This window comes from Triturus cristatus, chromosome 5_2, assembly GCF_964204655.1.
Source record: "Triturus cristatus chromosome 5_2, aTriCri1.1, whole genome shotgun sequence".
Taxonomy (NCBI): Eukaryota; Metazoa; Chordata; class Amphibia; order Caudata; family Salamandridae; genus Triturus; species Triturus cristatus.
Window position 1 is genome coordinate 507,462,484 of NC_140588.1, and position 22,173 is coordinate 507,484,656.

Here is a 22,173-nt window from a genome sequence, read left to right on the forward strand (position 1 = left end):
TGGTAATTGGAGTGTGTGTACTACATACACCACTCCAAGTCGTGTGCGGTGGCTGCCTTCTCGCAGCGCCATGGAGCTGGGCCGGCAATTGTCAAGAATTCCTGTCATACAAGGGAAACACGCCCTTATGTAAACAGGAGAGCTGTTACATAACTCAAGGGAAACACGCCCTTATGTAAACAGGAGAGCTGTTACATAACTCAAGGGAAACACGCCCTTATGTAAACAGGAGAGCTGTTACATAACTCAAGGAAAACACGCCCTATAAAGGGAGGAACCGGGAGGTACAAGGCTGTCGGATATTGTGTTTACACCGACGTACCTGCTTCGTGAAGAGCAGTGTTCCAGAGTGGTGCTCCAGTAAGGCAAGAACGGAGGTAGGTCGAGTCGTTACTCCCTGGGCCGTGTCTTGCCCCATCGTCACCTGTGAAGGACCCGGAAGCTCTACCGGTCAACCATTGAGCTTCGCTTTTTGACTCGGCTGAGTCCAAGCGCAGTGGCGCTTTTGCTGGTTGGAGTCGTAACTCCCAGCCCGACCAGAGACACAGGGACTGCCAGCTGTAACGCACACCAGGAGGTGTTTGCCGCGTTACAGACTCGGAAGTCCACAGGATCGATCGAGCGGCTGCTCTCGGTTCAGTCTTCTTGCTTGTGATTGGGGTATCGGTGACGCATCACCAGGAGGTGACTCCGCGTCCCGGTGCAGTCTGAGGAAGAGGTTGAGCGGCTGCTCCCTTCAGGTAGAGACCCCGGCTGGGTGTTTCCCTGACTCCTCGATTCTCCCCAACACTCTTCGTGCCCCTCACAGCCTACCGATTGGCATTGTCGGCCATTTCATTTCTGCCCTCTGTTGGCATACGCCGGGATCGGCGTATATGCAGAGGACGGTTAGGACCATCCGTGCTGTGGGCTGGTAACGTACTTAGCCTGGAGGATTCCAGTGACTATAACTTTTGTTTGTTCTTTGTATTTTATTTGCCTTCATTAAAAGAACTAACCCTTCACAAGTGGTTGCGTCCTCATTGTCGTGTCTGTTAAACGATCCTGAGACGTTCAGGGCGTTACAAAATATCCGACCTTAATAACACTAACTGTCTCCCGGTCGATAACAGACATGGCAACACTGGATGATGTGCTGGCTGCTTTAGCGGCCATGCAAGTTGAAGTGGCTGCCTCTAGGCAAGAAACAGCCGATGTAAAAGCCAGACTGGATGCTATCCAATTGGACCCGCTCACGCCCAGCACCTCCCTCACGAACCAGACCCCTGCGGTAGTAGTGGAAATGCCGGTAGCCATCCCCTTGGCAACACCAGAGAGGTACAGTGGGGATCCTAACACAGTGCAGGTATTCCTCACACAAGTGGCGCTACATTTATCGTGCAAACCAAAGGCGTTCCCCACGAGTCAGGCTCGTGTGGCTTTCCTTATATCCTATTTGGCTGGAAACGCGGCACAATGGGCCGTACCTCTGGTGAGCAGGGACGACCCCCTCTTATGTGATTGGGGTGCTTTTCGCGAGGAATTCCTGAAGGTATTCGACAGAAGGGCTGACTCGTACACGGCGGACCGTGAAATGCTTGAGTTGAGACAGGGATCCAACGACCTGGTGCAGTATCTCAACGCGTTCCGAAGGCTGGTTGCGGAAACCAAGTGGCCTGTTGCTAAATAGACGGCGCTCTTCCATCAAGGGCTGTGCGATGAGCTCAAGGACGCCGTGGCTCATATTGACCCTCAACCCAAGACATGTGAGGGCCTTATCAACCTGGTATTACGGCTGGAACATAGGCTAAGTGAAAGAAAAGGGGATCATGGGAGAAAAGGAAAATTCCTTCCATCCTATGTGACGGTGGGAAGTCCTGAAACTTCCACCGCATCCAAGGGAGAACCCATGGACATCAGCGCAATACGAGCGAGCCTCACAGCCACGGAGAAAGAGTCACGCCGTAAACAAGGATTGTGCCTATATTGTGGCAAAAAAGGCCACTACGTACGTGAATGCCCTGCCAAACCGAAGACGTCACGTTATCGGGCCAACCGGTCGGTAACAGCCGTGGTGGACATACCGGCGGAAAACTAGAGGACTCCAAGACCAGAGAAGGGGCATCTCGGAGTCACTCATCCATCCCTTCACTTTCCAACTCGGTCACTAAAGGACAACGACACCTGTTTATCACGGTGCACGTGGGAGTGCATGACCAGTGGATACCCGTTGTGGCCATGGTGGATTCAGGGGCCACTGGCATGTTTATGGACCACAACGAGGCATGCAGGCTAGGGCTAGTGCTTCTTCCCAAAGCAGTACCCGAAGACGTCTATGCGGTAGATGGAAGGCGATTGGTGACGGGGCGCATCGGACAGCACACGGGGGTCCTTCCGATGAGATATGGGAGGAACCATTTGGAACAAATCGATTTTAACATCATCCGAGCGCCCCAATATGGCGTCATATTGGGATTGCCGTGGCTACAGAAACACAACCCCTTTGTGGATTGGCCAACACATCGCATCGAAATGACGTCACCGTATTGCATCCTGCATTGTGGAATAAGAACGGAATCCCTTGACGCAGATGAGAGCGGGAGTCAGACGGTGGCTACAGCGGCAGAAAAAGATGTGGCTCTCCCCCAGGCTTATCACAGTTTTGAGGATGTATTTGATGAGGTGAAGGCGGAAGTGCTACCACCACATAGACAGTTTGACTGCCAGATCGACCTGGTGCCAGGGGCCAGCGTTCCCAGCGGCAGGCTGTATGCCCTGACGGAGCCTGAAAACGTGCATCTCCGGGGGTACCTGGATAAACTCCTCAAGCTAGGATTCATCCGCCCGTCCAAGTCTCCGGCCGCCTCGCCACTCTTCTTCATCCCGAAGGCTAATGGGGAGCTGAGAGCCTGTGTGGACTTTAGGGCATTGAATGCGATAACCATAAAAAATCGGTACCCCTTGCCTCTCATCAGTGTACTTCTGGAACAGGTCAAGAAAGCTCGTATCTACACCAAGTTGGATTTGAAAGGGGCATACCATCTGGTGCGCATGAGGGACGGAGACGAGTGGAAGACCGCCTTTAAGACCAGGTTCGGCCTTTTTGAGTACCTCGTCATGCCGTTCGGTCTGTGCAACGCCCCGGCAGCCTTTCAGTACTTTTTGAATGAGGTATTCAGAGAGGAGTTGGATATCTACGTGGTCGTATATATCGACGACATCCTCATCTATTCGTCCAGTGTGGAGGAGCACGTACACCACGTCAAAGCTGTGCTCCAAAAGCTGAGGGAAAACATGCTGTTTTGTAAACTCAGCAAGTGTGACTTCCACGTCACATCCGTGGAATTCCTCGGAGTGATGCTGAGTCCAGAGGGACAGGAGATGGCAGAACGAAAGATCAAGGCGGTGAAAGAATGGCCGGTGCCCCAAAGCGTGAAGGACGTCCAAAGTTTCATTGGCTTCGCCAACTTTTACAGGCAGTTTATAGATGGATTTTCAGGAGTGGTGGCCCCAATCACACAGCTACTGAGGAAGTCCAAGGAGTTTGTCTGGTCCCCTGAAGCGAACAAAGCCTTTGAGGCCCTGAAAAGCGCCTTTGGTAAGGCGCCGGTGTTGGCTCACCCCGATCCGGATCTCCCCTACGTGGTGGAAGCGGACGCGTCGGATGTGGCGCTGGGGGCTATCTTGTCCCAACGCAACCACGACACAGGGGTGCTTCATCCCGTTGCGTACATGTCCCGCAAACTCAACGACGCCGAACGCAACTACCATATTGCGGAGAAGGAGCTTCTCGCAATCAAGGACGCCTTCACCGAATGGAGGCATTGGTTGATGGGGGCAAGACATGTGGTATCGGTGTACACGGACCATCGGAACCTACAGTTCATGACGGCCACTAGACACCTTTCTCCCAGGCAGCTGCGGTGGATGATCTTCTTTGCGGGGTTCAACTTCCGCATCACATATCGGCCGGGGACGGAAAACTGGAAGGCGGACGCCCTGTCCCGTCAATCTGCAGTTAAGGAACCATTGCCTGCAACCGAGCGTTCCATCATTTCCCCGAGGATGGTATTGGGGGTTATCCAACCGGATACTTTCCTGAGGGGAATAAAGAGAGGGATCAGGTCATTCGCATGGCGGAGGTGGCTCATCAGTCACAGAGAATGGCAGCTGAAGGACGGGATACCCCTGAAGGGCAGGTGCCTATTGATACCCACGCCTAGGCTAAGGAAACAAGCATTCGTCTGGTGCCATGACTCTCCATGCGCAGGTCATTTGGGCTTTGAAAAAACAGTGGCTAGCATGGGACGGCATTTCTGGTGGCCAACCATGAGAGTGGATGTCAGGAGGTGGGGACAGGAGTGTCCTACGTGTGCTACCATGAAGGCCGACCATGGCCGAACCCAAGGGCTCTTACATCCACTTCCGACCCCGGATAGACCATGGGATAGCATATCACTGGACTTCGTGGTGGGCCTACCGGTAGACCAGGGGATGACGGCAATACTGGTGGTGGTGGATTACTTGACGAAAATGGGGCACTTCATCCCCTGCAAGAGAGTCCCTACGGCCGGGGAATTGGCGTCACTACTCCTAAAGAATGTGGTACGACTGCATGGATTACCTGGGGTGATCGTGTCGGACCGGGGGTCGCAGTTTACTGCGCAATTCTGGAAGACTTGGTGCACTGCGCTGCATGTTAAGACCGCCCTGTCCACCAGCTACCACCCTCAAACGGACGGCCAAACCGAGCGCCTGAACCAAACGCTCAAACAGTATCTGCGATGTTTTGTGGACCAGGGCAGGGAAGAATGGGTCGACTTGCTATGGGTTGCAGAGATAGCCTATAACAACGCCACTCACAGCTCCACACAGTCATCTCCGTTCTATAGCAACTATGGCCAACATCCCAGGTTCTTGCCATTTCTACATCCGTTCAGAGAGGACAGGATTCCCGCCACAGCGGACAGGGTGGCACACATAAAAGACACGTTGATGCGCTCAAGGGCTGTCCTAATAGAGGCCAAGAGAAGATACAAGGCTGCGGCAGATAGGAAGAGAAGGCCCGGGCCACTGTACCGCACTGGAGACTACGTCTGGATATCCACAAGAAACATGAGGTTTCGAAAGAACAGTGTGTTCCATCCCAAGTACATGGGCCCCTATCGAATTACCAAGTGTATGGGTCCCGTGAACGTGAAGGTGTGCTTGCCCCAGTCATTGCGGATACACCCTGTCTTTCATGTATCATTGCTCAAACCAGCACCCTCCAAGCCGTCTGGGACACCTAGGCCGGTATGCGTGGAGTCGGAGGTGGAGTATGAAGTGTCGGGCATACGGGCGTCCAAATGGCGCAGGGGGAAGCTGTGGTACCTGGTTGCGTGGAAAGGCTATGGCCCGGAGGAGCATTCATGGGAACCGGCTGAAGGGGTTCATGCTCCGCGCTTGGTCTCCTTGTTCCATCGGCGTTTTCCTGCCAGCGCTGGACCCGTGGGGAGCCGCTGAGAGGGAGGATGTACTGTCAAGAATTCCTTTTGTGGTTGTATAGGAGGATCTCAGCCCATTCATATGACCCAGAAGCAGGCTGTAGGCATGAAACAGATAAGGCAAGAGAATGCCAACTTTCTAAAAGTGGCATTTTCAAAACTGTAATTTAAAACCTGACTTTACCACAAGTTAGGGTTTTTTATTACAATTCCGGGAGCACCAAACGTGAATTGGTCACCTGTTCCCATTAGGAAATTAAACATATAAAATAAAATAAGGTAACTCAAATGTCATTCTTTGGGAGAGGTAAACCCTGCAGTAATGAAAAACGAATGTAAGAGTTGTTCACTACTAGGACATGCCCTATTTTCTACAAACATTGCCCCCTGTTCTCTGAGCTGTGCAGGGGCTACCCTACGGGTGACATATGTATTAAAAAGGAAGGTTTGGGTCTAGCATAAGATTTACATTGCCAGGCCGACATGGCAGTTTTAAACTGCACACACACTGGCTGCAACGGCAGTTATGTGAATTGTTTGAAGTGCTGCTTAAGTGGGTGGCACAATCAGTGCTGCAGGCCTACTAGTAGCATTTAATTTACAGGCCCTGGGCACAGGTAAGGCCACTTTCTTACTGACTTATAGGTAAATTTAATATGCCAATTGGGTATAAGCTTATCTAACATGATTTAAAGGAGAGCCCACTACTAACCAGTGCTAAAGTCCTGAGGCCAACAAAAAATGAAGTCAGCAAAACAGGAGGTCTGAAGGGTTAATAGTTAGGGTGAATAGTTAGGGGAAAACCATGCCAAGGATACCAGGTCTATCAGTGGCCAATAAGGAAAACAATGTTTTAAACATTAGGGATGTATGTTGATTTTACTATTCTATGTTTAATGAACCAGGGTCTAAATAAATGGTTATTTTGAACATTCTCTTAATCATTAGACATGTATGCCTGTAACCTCCTAATACCATCTTGTTCCCCGTTAAAAGGTCCCAATACAGCAGAGGGAATTTGTTTCAATGCCAGGCAAAAGGCTTTCGGGCATGATGTACTTGCTTACCAACGTGACAGCTAATGCAGACTTTACCAAACACATGTTCAGATATAGCTGAAGAGGGAAGCAAGTCAGAATATGATAGTAACATAAAACGCTTATAATATCTAGGCTACGGTCGCAGAGGGAGAGTGGAAGATTTAGCCCCCTTTCAAGAGAAGTTGCAGATCTTATATAGAAGGATAATGGAAGCAGAGATATGGCGACTGTTAGAAAGATACTTGAATGAACACTATGGCATTTCATTGCAACAGCCCAGAACATGAAATGTCAGATTTATTGTAACTGGAGTTTATAGAAAATACTACAGTGATATTGGGATGTGAGCAAAGCACATCTCTGGATAAATACAAAAAAATCACTTTCCTATTGCGAGGTAACACAAACGTGCCACTGATCAGAATAAAACCAAAAATAATGAAGTCAAAACATGAGATGTGCTATTTACCTATATGTAATTAATTTGCACAAATATATCTTGCTTGAGTATCTAAAGCTGAAACAATGTATATCAGTATTATACCAATAGCAGGGCAAAATTACAATGTAGACACCAAAAACACAAACACCACTAAGCAAGGTCGCAAAATGTATTCAAATATTAATCAAATTTGTAGAACATTAGTAAACTCATGCGTAGTTGTGTGATAAAAACGCAAATGTATTACTAAAGCCTAGCACAGCGATTGATACTACCTGGAAGCCATGTAAACGGGGCACTGTGAATGCCTAGAGTAATTGTTTGCTTTGCTGCATTGGAACTTACACTTCAAAATGAAAACAAACTAATACACGAGGATGCGTTAACCTATTTTGGAGTCAACAAAGAAAATAACCATGCCCGAGAATTTGTATTAAATAAACTGGTCAGCACAGACTTTACATATTTTTGTTGTGAAGGAATCAAGTTGATGTACACATTTTCTTTCACAATTAACATCTCTCCTTTGTTCATAATTTACTAAAGGCACTTTGTGAATTGGAAAAGTCATTTCCACTCAAGTGCCTTTTGCGACCAATTCTAAATTGCAAAGAGGAGGGGAAGTGAAAGGGGTGTCATCTTCTCTATGCGAGGAATGTCAGGTATCAGGGGTTGGCAACCACAATTGTGGATCCAAACCATTGAACAGATACCGACACCCGACAAGGGAGGATATTCAATTTGGAAAGTGGAGACTGTTCCAGTGGCGCCGGAGCAGACAGTGGACCAGGGGACGACTGCATGCACCCAGAAGTCATTCCCTGCATGTGCATATTCACAGACAGGCAATGCCACTGCAGTGATGGCGTCAGCTCTCCCTAAACAGCCTCCGTCCCTGCATTTGCAAGGTATTGTAAAGCGCCTACTCCTCAGAAGTCTTGATAAAGTAGAAGGTTTTGTGCCTTCCTGTAATTGTTCATTTTGTGATGGGACTGATTAGTCCGTCAATTCCACTGCAAAATGAAGCCCAGATTGTAAATCAGTTGATGTGCTAAAATACAAACTCGTTTGGAACCTGGGCTTATTGAATTAGGATCTTTATGTATTAAAGAAAAGCTTTAATACCAATCACAGCTAGTGACTTATTTTTCCATATAAAAAATGTTGGTAATGAAAATAAATTCAGGCTTATAAAGTGCTTGCATGTCAGCAATGCTGTTTAACCAGTTGGATTATTTCCATAAAAATGTGCTAAACCAAACTTACTCGAGGATTTTGTGACATTATTGTGGGGTTTAGACCACCACAATTCCCTATCTTTCTAACAATTATGCAAAAATTGGCTTGTGATTAATTTGTGGGTAGCAAAAACGTTTACGGTAAGCTCCTCAGTCTAGGGTTTTGAAAGAAGGGTTGAAATGGTTGCTGTAGAAACCTCTCTTCAAGAAACAAGATCAGCATGATTAGATGGCAAAAAAAAAAAAAAGAGCCCACAACAATAATCGGGATGCTCTTCTGGAAACCACCCCTTGACCAACTGATGACGTTATCACGTGTGTGACTACCTTCACTCCAGAGTCTAACAGGGTCAAGAGCATTGTCATGAAACATTGAGATATCCTTAATACAGGCTGTATGCTTCCGGCACGACCCTGATTTACTTTTAAAAGAACCCAAAATCTGAAAGATCATCTGATGCACACCAGACCACAAACCAGAAAGGTCACCACACAAAACCCTCTATGGGCACCTCCTCCTGTAACTGGCCATTACTCATGTGGGTCCTGCAGTGCATACTTAGTCCTCTACCCCGCATTCAAAAGAATTGAAGCTGGGCACCAACTTTACTTGGGTACAGAAACAAAACACTAACTTCAACACAAAGAACTGTGTGAATGTGGTAACATGCCCCTGCAACCTCCACTATGTAGGAACGACAACCAGGACTAACAAAATCAGGGTAGGGGAACACAAGAGCACTATCCAATGTGTGCGCAGCACAACCAGAATGTGTAAACACTTCAACAAGCTAAAGCACTCACCAGAGGATTTATGGTGGGCTATTTTAGAAGCCAACCCATTGTGGAAACCTACCTCACTCTTCAGAAGGAACAACGCTGGCTAAAGGCTTAAACGATGAGATACCCTGGAGTGAGTTTAACTGAGTGACAGTGAATACCTCACAACCTTTATCCCACTAGTGAACCACCCCACTGGCACAACTACACCACATTAGTATCTATTGTTAGTAGATAAGACCAATCGCCATGAATGTAATTTCGTTCCCAGTTAGGATATATATTTCTATGATAATATGAGGGCTTGTAATACATCTAGCCCACACAACACCTGACAAGTCACATCGAGTGAGACAGAAAATCAATAGGCTCACAATACATCTTGAATTAGGTGGCTGAATATCACCCAACACATTTCTCCACACCAATGCTCTAAATGATGAAATTATGTTAGATTCTAATTGACTATCAGACTATATTACATTACTGTACCATACAGTAGTTTGACACTTTGTCTGTAAATGAGGAGTGCGTACTACATGCACCACTCCAAGATGGCAACCAGTCATGCACGCTGGCTGCCTACACTCAGTAGTTTGACACTTTGTTGGTAATTGGAGTGTGTGTACTACATACACCACTCCAAGTCGTGTGTGGTGGCTGCCTTCTCGCAGCGCCATGGAGCTGGGCCGGCAATTGTCAAGAATTCCTGTCATACAAGGGAAACACGCCCTTATGTAAACAGGAGAGCTGTTACATAACTCAAGGGAAACACGCCCTTATGTAAACAGGAGAGCTGTTACATAACTCAAGGGAAACACGCCCTTATGTAAACAGGAGAGCTGTTACATAACTCAAGGAAAACACGCCCTACAAAGGGAGGAACCGGGAGGTACAAGGCTGTCGGATATTGTGTTTACACCGACGTACCTGCTTCGTGAAGAGCAGTGTTCCGGAGTGGTGCTCCAGTAAGGCAAGAACGGAGGTAGGTCGAGTCGTTACTCCCTGGGCCGTGTCTTGCCCCATCGTCACCTGTGAAGGACCCGGAAGCTCTACCGGTCAACCATTGAGCTTCGCTTTTTGACTCGGCTGAGTCCAAGCGCAGTGGCGCTTTTGCTGGTTGGAGTCGTAACTCCCAGCCCGACCAGAGACACAGGGACTGCCAGCTGTAACGCACACCAGGAGGTGTTTGCCGCGTTACAGACTCGGAAGTCCACAGGATCGATCGAGCGGCTGCTCTCGGTTCAGTCTTCTTGCTTGTGATTGGGGTATCGGTGACGCATCACCAGGAGGTGACTCCGCGTCCCGGTGCAGTCTGAGGAAGAGGTTGAGCGGCTGCTCCCTTCAGGTAGAGACCCCGGCTGGGTGTTTCCCTGACTCCTCGATTCTCCCCAACACTCTTCGTGCCCCTCACAGCCTACCGATTGGCATTGTCGGCCATTTCATTTCTGCCCTCTGTTGGCATACGCCGGGATCGGCGTATATGCAGAGGACGGTTAGGACCATCCGTGCTGTGGGCTGGTAACGTACTTAGCCTGGAGGATTCCAGTGACTATAACTTTTGTTTGTTCTTTGTATTTTATTTGCCTTCATTAAAAGAACTAACCCTTCACAAGTGGTTGCGTCCTCATTGTCGTGTCTGTTAAACGATCCTGAGACGTTCAGGGCGTTACAGCAATCAGCAATTAAACTCCCTTTATAAACAGACTGCCCCTCCCGCACCACCTTGACCTGGGCAAGCAAAGGAAGAGAGTAGGTGTAGCGTACTGGACACACTCTTGATACAGGAGTACTTCATCTAACAATTGTTTTTCAATGACCGGCAACACATGGCCTCCCCGCCTTTAAGATAGATTCAGATGCAGCACAACCTCTGCCCTGACCATTGAGGCATAGCAGATCGTTTCATTATGTAAGGTAATGTAATATATGAGTGACTATGGCTAGGAATGATTGTAGATGATTCACACTACCGCACTAGCATGCCTTAACCTACCAATTGACACATGGTTATATGAATGTGGTGTGTGTAAAGTGTCGTCACAATGTTGCGAGCACCTGCTTTGCTCACTGTGATATTTGCACATGGAACCGAACAGTTCCAAAATGGTCCTTCTTGGCCAAACATCACGGGGCATTAATGAATTGAACTGAATTTGGACCTTCAGTGCAGTCCTCCTAATAGCTGTGACATCAAAAAATGCTTAAGGATGTAACCACAAGTTGGCACATGATATCTTCTCTCTTGATATGTTTGTTGTGTATGTGTGTACATATGTCTACATCTGGTAACTATTCGCGCTCGAGGAGAAGCAGCGTGAGGGGCGAGGACGCGGATCGGCGACTTGGCAATAAGATTTGCGAGCTAGAACACCGGAGAGTCGATGGAAACAGAATTAAAAGCCCCGCAGACTTTATATATCACCTCGTGCCACAGGATTAGTGTGGACCGGAATTATCGCCACATTAGATAAACGTATAGAACTTGGTGTTTTGAAGGCAGACAAAACGCTGTATAGTGCCTTTTGTCGATTATACGGAGATCGCAGCAGTCAATAATATTTCTATGTGTCTTGTTGTTTCACTTACAGACTGCTACTCAGTGAACCTATTAAGCCGTTGACAAGTCGCATGTACAACCATACTGAGGCGACGAAACACGTGTTGGCTTGGGAACAGTTCACTCATTAAAGGCTTGAAGAAAGAATAAAGTACGAAAGAAACGACTGATTGATTTTTCGTGTATTGAATTATATGTGAATAACTTCTGAAACTGTCATTATTTGAAAATCACGTGTGCTGGGGAATGTTTATCATGTTCTTTTGTTGCTTAGGCCGTAAATTTTAGGGAGGCAGGTGGTTCTCTCAACCCTACAGCACCGTCACTACTCGGAGCATGACCTTATATATTAAAGTGGAATAACCTATTGGCACCTACACCCTATTACCTATACCACCATTCCAAGAAAGACAATGGTAACTATTCAGTACCTGACAAATTTGGTGGTCCATAACTAGGGGCATTCTGGTTTATAAGGATGTCCTATGCCAGACACATAATATTTTTAGGTTGCTACTGTTTGTGACTTTTCTCTCCTCATCCTCTCTAGGTTGGATGATCATTTTAACTATGAACAAGTAGGTACCTCCCTTTTAGAGGGTGACTGCTCGTAACTACTTAAGTATGAGGTAGGCTTCATACCCTTTTGGTCCTGAAGAAGCACCACGGATCATTGTGAGACCATGGAGACACGAAACATGTTGACCCCTTTTTTAATTCACTAAGTTACACGGAGCTATTTGGGCACATTATACCCCTTAAGCACCACTAACCTATCCTGTTTTTAAAACTGGCAGGGAAGTCTATATATTAAAGTTTAATTTGACATCCCCTAGTCAGTTTTAACTCACTTAATCGCAGATATCATAAGCTCCCCCAGCTGGACACCCTTGCACTCATCAAACAGCATAAAAACTAAAAGATCTCCGCTAAAGTAACCTTTCAGGGTACACATAGGCCATTGCAGCGCTGGCCCAACGAGAAGCACCCATCTGATGATGAAGCATGACATCCCTAGGGGTGTGTGAGGGCAACAAGAGACATTCCTGGTGACTGTCCTTAATGTCCTGTCTAGAACCTAGATATCTCTTATGTGTCTTTCTCCCTCAGGAACAGTTGCCCTCCATTTGATTTGATTTCATGTCATCCTGCCCAATTCAGATGCGCAAACAAGTAGTCATTTTTTACTGTTTTTTACTGCCAGGTAAAATCTGGTGGTAAGAACCTGTAAAATTATTATAATGCTCTTCCTGCCTTGGGAGAAGACTCCCATGGCAGAGGGAGTATTATATTCTTTCTTTTAAATAAGAAAATTCTGTTTAGGGATTTTCTTTTTGAAAAGAAACATTAAATACTCCTTGCTACAGGCCTGCGTCCTGCTTATGCAGCCCCATAACACAGAGTACAATTCATTCACGGGAATTGCCATCACGGTGGTTCCTTGCAATGCTTTTATAAATAACCACCTGTCTGATGATCATTTATAAATCTGGCGGGGAGTCCTCCCACCAGGGCAATGGAATAATTTACTCTGCTGCTCTGGCAGACCCACGGTTTGGCCTCCAGGATTTAAATCAGATCCAAAGACACACAGCTTTATCACATCACAGGTAATTTAGGGAAAGTATGACTTGGAAGCAGGGTTTTGCCTTTGTTCAACACCCTATGTAAGAGGTGTGCATGCACTGTAAGATTTCATGATTCATCTGTGTGTATAAGTAATTTCACAAGTAATGATGTAAATGGCACCTACTAGGTTTCTTTATTTAATTCATTTACAGGCCTACTCATCTCAGTGTAGTGTGTCACAGCACTTTACATCACACGTAGAGCAGTACAGGAAATGTTACAAAAGCTAATGAGGGTTATAATATTTAGAAATCACTTATCGTCCATACTTGCAGATATGTTAATTGTGAAGGGTCAGAAGACACAGAAAGTCATGATACAAAACGTAATGGAGTGATTGTGGTTGTCTATACTAACAAAACTGTATTATTTCCCAAATTAACCCTTCTTTGCAATCTTGGAATAATAACAGCTTGAGAAAAAAACCAATTAGGCTGTAAACCAATGACTTACAGTTTGCATGCAGCTCATTGACTGTGGTAAATAGCTCACTGTGCTATATTAGAAGGACTGGAAAGGAAATAACAAAACGAACTCAGTGTCAAATGCAGTAGCCCACTTACTTATCTACATAAAATACAAACCTGTGATTTGCATGTTACACAATGGGGGGTCATTGCGATGCTCAGCGGAATCTCTTCCACCCAACACTGCATCGGTCATTCGGCCGACAGGCACCCGGTCGGCGGTCCCGACCACCTCATTAGGATGCGACTGAACACTGTCCCCAAAGTCGAGTTCCGACAGTCTTCCTGTGTCGGAAAGGACGGCACGGAAAGGCTACTGAAACCCGACATTCTATTCTGCAAGGGTGGAAATGCCCAATTACAGTTATGAGTCAAAACTGTGACAGGACAAAAAGACAAAACTCTCTCAGAACTAAGTATACCACTAGAGTTATCGTACCGCCTTATATTCCCATCAAAAATGCTGGGCACACAAAGATATCTGCAGCTGTCACATATGCCCTTGTTGCCAATTTCTTTGGAGCAGATGTTTTTAAATAAATTTGTAAGTTGGGTGTCAGGCTCTGATTCCATCCCCTGTCCTCTTCCAGACCTTGACCCCTAAATTATGGGCTCCTTAAACAAATTCTTTCCACCTCCAGCACTTTCATAGTAATTATGCATTAAATACTGGGAAATGTACTTTCTCAGCCTCCCTAAACATTTAATTAGCAATGATAGCAATCTCCCTAAACCTTTAATTAGCAATGATAGCAACCTATCATTTTTGGTGGAAATCACAATAATTTCCCCATGAGAGAATGCTGGCCGAGCAGCTAGCTAAACTCCTAGAAAATGAACCTTCCTTTTATTTGAAGGGCTAACATCAGACCACTAACATTTGGACAGGGAGTTGGAGGTTGCAGACAGCTATGTCTTACCTTTACTATGGAACGCGTTTTAGATCTGTAAGAAGGGCATTTTATGTGTGGCGTTTACTTTTGAGAGCGACAATATTATGTTGTAGTGTTTCTTTATTTACGGCAAGGGTTTTAGGAGCAATTTCCTCATGACTTTTTTCTGCTTATGAATGGATCATTTTTAGGTGTCGGCTAGACGGAGCATGCGATGTCTCGAATCTTTAGCCCACCCACAGGCTTCCCATTTGCTCACTACATCGTCGCTCCCAAATCCTTTGTTTCCATTTGTCCATGACATGAATATTTCATGCCTCTTCCCCCCTCGAGAGCATGGAACAAGTACTTGTGCCCATTCACTGCTCCAGTTTTGGGAGCTACTTTTTTCTTTGTCTTGGAGCACTGCATACGAGTGCTTATGTTTTCACTCACTCTCTCCTCTGTCTCCTGCTGCTTTTGTTTTTAATGCAGTTTTATATAGAGCGAACACCACCCAAATGTATTATTGGAGTGCTTTCAGTTACTTTACACAAGGACACCTTCCTTTTTGAGTACTTTCAGTTACATTACACAAGGACACATTCATTTTGTAGGTCCGGGGAGATTAAATGATGTGCCCAGAAGCACAGAATTTTGAGCCAACGCCAAGACTCTAACTTGGCTTCCCAGCTCCATAGTCGGCATCTCTGGCCGTAAAAATCACTGTTTGTGCCTAAGGGCCACCACTTCCTGTCAGTGGGAGCGGCTGCGGGCCTTGGGAACGGAATGGAACCGCGATCCCTGCCCCTCTCAGCTTTCCTTCCTCTTTGGTATTCTCAGCTGGGTCTATCTCTACATTGCTATCTCTTCCGAGCCTGGTAGGATCAGAGTGTGTACTGACTGAAAGCATCTTTTTACAGTGAATCCATCCCCTGTGGTTGCCGTTCCACTGTTTGTGTTGTGAAAATCCTGTTACCTTCTACTTGCTATTATTTGCCCTGGGATGGTAGTTTGACCGCATGAATAGTGAAGTGTATCCGTTCTCAAATTATGGCAGCCATGCCTGTCAAAGTAGCTGCTCATGAGAGCATTAATAAATGGCTATTTTCATTATCCTTTAGGTGGTCGCTAAAAACTTAGTTGGCAGATGTTCTGGTTAAAAGAAAAAGAAGATATATGTGCCCAGTGAGCAGCTGCATTTGATATGATGGACCACTGTGCGCCCTCAGTTGCTCCCAGCATCCCAAAGTGCTACAAGGCTCAATCAGTCAATAGTTGATGACTGCAGTTAAGTTTGCACTATGGATTCCAGTGACCTCCATGGTTGCAGTTGTTGAGGTTTGCAGTTTATGCTTGATATGCTTTCACCATCCTCACAGGCTTTTCATTGCTTCAGCTTCCATGACTAGTAGCGAACTGAGGGCCATATGTATCAACACATTTCCCCATAGACACAGAATGGGTAAAACCCTTTGATACATCTGGCCCTATGTCATAACGAGTTGCTGCGTGGCCCCCCCCTTTTTTCACTTTTGCCTTTCATGTAGACTCTTAACTTTTTCCATGTGACTGCAGCATTTTGCAATCATCTAATACACTACTGCTTGCAGTGCGATCACCTCTGAGGGTGGGCGGGGAGGAAAAGGATTCAGTTTGAAACATTTACAGTTCCTGCCACTGAAACCCAGAAAACGAAGAAAATCACAGCTTACCTGCTTAATTGTGTGCTCCTGGGATACATGGCTAAAAGACATTAAGATTAACGTTCAAAAAGAAGACGCATGTTTTTATGTATGTCCTTTTTACCCATGGACTCACACACAAACTCCCCACCTCCATGGTTAAGACTCCATTACAGCCTCTGCAGTACCAAGATATATTACCGATTCAGGCTCAGCCCTCACAACTTCTTCTTCGAGCAGGGAGACTGGGGAAAGCCTGACCACTTTTGCTAATTTTGAGTATGATTGTTGATATTAAGCAATTTACCAAATGTAGGATTAATATCATATGCAGTGAGGTAGGAAAGGGGGTGCGGGTCGCATCTGGTGTCATCTCTGAGGCGGGTTACAAAATGGCAAAAATATGTGTTTTAATCACATATTTTTGCCATTTTGTCAAGCCAGGGGTGACAAGAAATTTTCCAAACCAGGTACCACCTGACCTTGCTAAGCCACTGATCATATCCCTAACGAATATATAGTCTATAGACTTCATGGTAATTTGGCAATCCTTGCAAATTTTTGCTACTTTTTATGGGTGAGGGGGTTGGATAAAACTTCATTGATAGTACGATGTGGTTGGGGGATAGCTGCTGCATTTCAAATGTGGAAGGATACATGGACGGGATTTGCTTATATGGGATGAGGCTTCTGAAGATCACGCATCCGAGAAAATATATACAGTTTAAATACCTGATTGATTTTTGGACATTGGAAAAAAATATTTTTGTCTGGGGCTGTGCACATTGTTTGCAATAACCATTCTGTGCATATTGTGGACTACTGTGGTAATGTGTATGCTGTTCAACCCTAGAATGATTCACGCAGTGCCGGATTACCAAATAGGCAAAGTAGGCTCCGGCCTATGGGCTCCACTCCTTTTAGGAACCCGGAGACAACGGATGAAAATAATATTGATTTGGTCTTGAAAGAAAATTACAATCAACCTTTCCAAAATATTGTTTCCAAAAGATAGATAACAAATAAAGTAAACGAAAATGTTACATTAAAGAATCTGTAGAGAAAATACTGTTTTAATGTAATGTACAGTTTGTATCTTCTGGCAAGTGTCAGTTAGTAAAGAAATCCGGTGCATTGGCTATTTGGGGATAATTTACGGGGGGGGGGCGGTTGGGGGGATTCGACTGCCAGTGCCTAGTGGCCTCCACAGAGTTTAAAACCGGCACTGGATTCTCATAGGAAGGGAATGTGACTTTTTATCCAGGGAAAGCCAAGTCAATGCAACCGTGCTCTTCTTCAGCAAGCCATCTCTCCTTGTTTAAGCGTATAGTGTACATTTTTTGATGCTTATGGATTTCTCATTCTAACCTGTACTGTAAACTAATAACAGAAATGTATTTGAGATGCACCTTTTCTGCAGAACGAGGGCTTTCTAAAAAGTTAATGGGAAGGTTGAAGTGAAGGCAAAGGTAGTGTTATCAACACTTCTTGCTTTTTTGAGGAAGAACCTTTGTGGGGGTTGGAGTGATGTCACTGTTCTTTTTCTGACAGCGCCATATAATTTCCCATCTGTCAGCAGAGGGCTCTTTGTTTCCGCCTTCTTCCTTGCCAAATTAAGGTTGCTACATTTATTTTTAACTTTCGGTTTTTACTTCCTCGACTTGTAACTCTTACTGAGGACTGAAAACAGAGTGGGTCTACAGGCTTGACAAGAATCTAAACTGAGAAAATGTGTTTTTAATCAAATAGCGTACGCACGTATGGAATGTCAACACTTTGCAAAGGAAATAGCACATCCTCTGCCACAACAGCATTAATAGCTATTGACAGCGGATCTGAGAAGCAGCGTGCTGAAGAGCATGATGACGGGAGGGAAGTAACTACAGGTTGCGCCACCTTTAAACCGCTCCAGGACTTTGCAAGAAACCTGAAGCCAGATTGTGAAGATTGCTTTGGCTCCAGGCGACTTTTACCAATGCCAATCAATTTTACAGCAACATTTCCACTAGCAACCAGTGTAAACAAAATGTCTGTACTAAATGATTAATAAATAAAAAAAGGCGTTTTTGTTAAATTTGGCCAGTGTGAATTTCCGTTCAAAGATCATGTGAAATTGACCTCACCAATGAAAATTGTTCAGCTCACCTCAGCATTCAGTACACCGATTAATGTGATGCCTATAAGGGAGCATATGACATCCGTCATTGTTCAAATACGAGTTACAATTGCAAGTGAACTGAAAAGTCTCACGTTAATTGTATTTCTCACTACCCTCCCCAAGGAAATACAGAGCAAGTTTGCATTATCACAATTCTATTTAGACTGTGGGCTGAAAATCACCTTTCAACGTATAAAGCATCACAATCAGATCAATGTGGACAAATATAGCTAAATTAGACATAAAATGATAGAATGCTTCACCCATACTCTATCCATAGATATACACATATATTCACTAACAATATAAAAGAAACGGTACCTTACAGTTAGGAAATACTATTAAACAAAATAGAAAATTACTGAAAAAATCAAAGGTCGCTGGGACATTATAGTTAGAAAACAGTATTAAAAAAACCTTAGAAATTCACTGAAAAACAAAAAGGTTACAGGGACATTATAGTTAGGTTTAGATTTTGCACACACAAAACCATAGAAAATCAGTAGTTACAGTTACGTGAGCGAACTATAACTTATGCGCCCCACAATGACCTTATATATTATATCAGTCATGACATGGTCAGTGGCATCACTGATGACATCGCAAATTAAATCATTGATAACATCACTGATGACAGAATCCAGCAAAGTAAACTTCAAAATACTTCATAAAATACCATTTTGTTTTAAAATAAGAAAACGAGACGGGTCAGAGATGAGAGATGTACAGCAGAGAGCTTACTTTAACCTTATCAACTACTACACTGACGTTTTACCCAGGAGAGAGTTCTCAGTGGATGTGCAACCCCTTGTGCGCTTAAAAAACGTTTTTGGACAATTTCTTGCCCACGAGAGGTCCCTCACAGACGTCTCCATCAGTCCCATGGGGTCAGGGTACCTCTACCCGTACACCTTGTATCAATTTGAAATATTATTTTCCTCCCGGGGGAACCGAGTTCCGATGCACAAAATGGCAGCACTAAATTTCCTCTCAGGTTGCAGCCAGCCAATCACGGCATTGCTGTTGGCGCGTGGCTCAGCGGCTCCTCCCTGGTGAATCTGCATCTCTATATATACATAAATATTTTTACTTTAATAACTCCAAAACTACTCAACAGATATACACCAACATTTTAAAAAGTACTGTTGTATTCTTATTTGGTTACGTATGTAACATTCACTGTATTCCTGGCATGCGCTGTGTTTATCTTTAGTCGTTGTTCTATGTTCTAATATGGAACTGTTATTGTAAGGTTCCAGTGTAAGACTCAGTGGTTGTTGGAGTCTGGAGCTGGAAGGAGGTCTGCCGTGCCATGCTGAATAAATCTATCTTATTTTAAATTCAAGCGTTGTGAATTTAATATTGGCGACGAGTTTAAGTCTCTCCTGTCAGGAAGGCACGGGTACGGAGAGCAGAAGAATCCACGAAGAAAATTGAAGAAGGAAAAGGAAAAAGCAAAAAAAAAAAAGAGAAGGACGTCGTGGTATTAGAGGAGCCAAGAAGAGGAAGAAAGAAGATTCGCTGTGGCAAGAGGAAAAGTGTGAAGAGGCGAATTCACAGAAAATACTTGTCGACATTTTCAAAGGAAAACATAAGTGGTAACGTAATTTACCAAGAGAGAACGCTCGAGGAGTGTTCGGTGTATCCAGGCACTGAGGAGAGCGAGCGTGACGAGGAGGTACAGGAGCGCGTCATAAGGACGTGTTCGGCGTTTCCTGGCAACGACTACGACAGGCGGAAGAGGAACGAGAGAGTCTGCACGTCAGTGGGCGTTTCCTGGCAACGCGCTGACAAGCTGAAGGGGAACCTGTGAGAGCGCACGTCGGGCGTACACGTTGTGACGTCTAATGGTGTTTGGAGAGGTTGCCTAGTAACTTCTCGGGCAAGGAAAGAAGAAGAGCGCCTGCGCAACGAGGAGTGTAACGCGAGCAAGGAAACATTTCGCTTTGGCAGGAAAGCCAATAAAGGGTCGGTAATCGTTTGGGGCTTTGAGCGGAAGGAAGTTCAGAGCATAAAGGGAAAGATGTCAAGGTGGGATTTCATTCTATTTTGCACCTTTTAAGCACGGATCAGGACTACAGTTGTTGTAGTTGAAAGTCCACAAGCATCCCATTCTACCTTTCTGGTGTAAGGAAGTACACGAGGTGTTTGATATGGAATGAACCTTATATGTGATTAATTTTGTTTTATTTGTGACTTGAACTATTAACCAGGTCTAAAGGTAGTTGGGTGTTGGGTCTCAATTGTTTTTGTGTTAATTATTTTGGGGTTTTGTCATTTGACACTCAGTGCAGTAAAAGAAATGCAGTTTGATCCTCCAGCCAAGTTTTTACAAAGTAAAGGAGACCCACCACTACCATGGTCAAGGTGGAAAGAAGAGTTCTTAACCTACATGAAAGCTATTGACGGAGAACGTATGGGTGCAGAGAGGAAAAAAAGTATTCTTCTACATTGCTTAGGATCGGAAGGACAAGACGTGTTCAGAGCACTTCCACAAATGACTGCACAAGTGGGGGAAGAAAATTTGAATGTTTACAATGAGGCTTTACTGAGGCTAGAAAAACGTTTCAAACCAACGACAAGTATCGCTCTTAACAGATTCAAGTTCTATACTAGAGCACAAAAGGAGGAGGAATCCTTTGACGATTTTCTAACGTTGTTAAGATCTTTATGTGTACATTGTAAGTTTGGGGTTATGGCAGACGAAATGATTAGAGATCAGATTATTGTACATGTGAAAAACAAAAAAGTACAAGAAAATTTGTGGGTCATGGGAGACCCTAGTCTGTCTGAAGCAATAGCTAATGCGAAAGCAGTGGAACAATCAGAGAGCTGGATGCAAACCATTAAGCAGAGTACTAAGAAGGGAGAATGTGTGGAAGAAGTGTGTGCTTTGAAGAGTAGTTCTGGGAACAATACGCAGTTGAAGAAAGACAGTGTGGAAGTTGTCCAAAAGAGAAGCTTAAGCAATAAATATAATGGTGGAAGCCAATTCAGAAGTAATGTGAACATGGGAGGACATAATATGTGTTTCAGATGTGGCAGTAGGTCACATTTTGCGTCTTTTGGAGGTTGTCCCGCCATAAATAGACAATGTAGGAAGTGTGGGAGAATGGGCCATTTTAGTACTGTCTGCAGGGAGATAAGGAGATATAATGCTTCAACATCTTTTTCTGGTTCTGTCTCGACCATTAGTGGTACAGATATAGTGCAGGATGGAGAAGGGAAAGAAAAGTCTTCCGTCGAATGTGAAAGAGGGTTTGTAGTTTCAATCATTAATAAGCATTCGGTAGGAGAGGAAGAGTTACGGTTGGAGGCTCCAAAATGTATAGTAGAGGTTTTGGGGGTTGAACTTCATCTTATGGCTGATTCTGGTTCGCCATGGACCATAATCTCAAGAGATTATTTCAGAGAAAGATTGCAAGATGTTTGTGTGGGAAGAATTCTACATGCTAATGATGTTGTTGCTGAAAGTTTTGATGGCACTAGGATTGATTTGGAAGGTTTTTTCAAGGTATCGCTACAGTGCAAGGGCAGATTTGCAGATATTAAATTGTACATTGCGAAAAAAGGAGTTAATGTTTTAGGATGGCGCGATCAGTGGAAGTTGGGCATTATGTTAAATCCACGAGCAGAAGATCCTGTCATTTTAGGGGACAAGTGTGAAATTGGAAATATTGCTGTGGTTGATCAAAATGTCAGAGTAAGAAATTTGGTAAACCAATTTAAGAAAGTATTTTGTGAAAATTTAGGGAAACTTAAAGACTTTGAACACAAGATTATTCTTAAGTCAAATGCTCGCCCAGTGGTACAAAAACTAAGAGGAGTACCCATTAA